This window comes from Eulemur rufifrons, chromosome 1, assembly GCF_041146395.1.
Source record: "Eulemur rufifrons isolate Redbay chromosome 1, OSU_ERuf_1, whole genome shotgun sequence".
NCBI lineage: Eukaryota > Metazoa > Chordata > Mammalia > Primates > Lemuridae > Eulemur > Eulemur rufifrons.
Window position 1 is genome coordinate 81,885,023 of NC_090983.1, and position 1,836 is coordinate 81,886,858.

Sequence of the window (1,836 nt, forward strand, 5' to 3'; positions counted from 1 at the left end):
GGTCTATAAGTGGTTCTTACATTATTGATACTATTATCATTGATATTGATGTTTTAACAGCACTTACCTTGGTTTTGAATATGACTAGATTGTTTCTTGGTGGCTCTCATTCATTCACTAAGCTATATTTATTGAGATCAGATTTGCCTGGTTCTTTGCTAGGCACTGAGATAGAAAGGGAATAAAACACACTATCTCACCTCAGCCTGATTCTTATGTCACCCCTATTCCCAAACTTCTTAGTGGCTTAAAATATAGCTGGGGCTTACCAAGAAGCCAAATATCCAAGGACCTATTGGATATCAAGGTAATTTTTCATTTGTTTGTTTCCCACAGTCTAAAACCTTTAAAAGAGGGGTAGGCATGGTCCTATATAAAAATCACTCTGACTAGTATAAGAGGGAAGTGGGGAGAGTATCTGTGAGCACATACGTCAGTTAAGAGTCCAATGAAGTAGTCCATGGAAGAGATTACAGTAGGTTGGACTAAGTCATTGACCGTGAAGATGGAAAGATGGGGCTGGACTTGAGATACTAAACAGAGGTAACATTAACAAGTCTTCTAACAGATCAGATATGTGAAGATGGGTAGATGGAGGAAAGCAAGGGTGAGTTGACACTGATTTGGCCAAGAGGAACTAAGGATAGATTAGATTTGCATGGGAAAACCAATAGATCAGCTTTAGACATGTTGAGATTAAAATGGTTATGATACATCCAAGCACATATGTTAGGTAGGTCATTGACTAAAGAAAACTGGAATTTTTAGGAAAGTTTTGATGGAGATATATATGCTAAAGTTTTTAATCAAGAAGATGAGCTAAAATCACTTAGAAAATAAAATGGCATTTTAGCAAGCTGAGAGAAAATCCAACATTTCAAGAGCATTTCGAGAAGAGAGTAGTGTATGGAAATCACTTAACAGAGTGCTGGTGCATATTTAAATGTAAATGAAAGTTATTCAATAGTAATAATTAATTAAAGATTATACTATTGCTCACCTAAGATATTCATACAAGATGATTTTTATGTTAAAAAATAAGGCAGCTCAGTGTTTCTCAAATATTTTAACTGTTTTTAGTTACCCCTACTAAGTTACAACTATGTGTTTATATAATGGATGACTATAACTTGTATCTATTAATAATTCCATTGATTTACTGTGGACACTACTTTGACATGTTAATTTTTCCATTTTTTATTTCCCAGGGATATTAGTAACTTGTTTTTTGTGTTACTTTTACTATCTAAACTATGATAGAGTTTTCTGAGCTAAATATCTTTCTTTGTGATTTAGCTGAGCAAGAAGACAGGCAGGGAACACTGCAATGATGAGAAGAAATATATGGGGTGACCTTCTGTTTCCTTCTTCCTCTTGCCTTCTGAATTCAGGTACTGTGAATGCTTTCATTTGGAATGTAAATCTGCTTTTCAACAAAGGCAGCTTTGATTAAGTTCTGTATGTTCTTGGGTGAGATTTCAGCCACATCTCAAGGTCTTCAGTAAATTTTCACATTATTTAGTTTCTCAGCTGTCTTCAGCCTTATTAAAAGCAAGGTCCTTATGAATCATGCATCTTTCTGGATGGGGCACTCTATGTCATTTGCTCTTCATTTTTGCACATACATTTTAAATCTAGGTGCTATTTTTCTCTCACGTTTCCTTTTTAGATGAAGAAAAGAATAAGAATATTTGCTTTCCTTAGTCTATGAAGGAAGTAACTGGTGTTCAGAATTGTATTTTTGCCCATGATTATGATTTCCAGATTTATTCATCATTGTCCTGTTTGCTTAAGGTTATTTTTGTCATATTTTAAACAGCATGATTGACAGGAAAA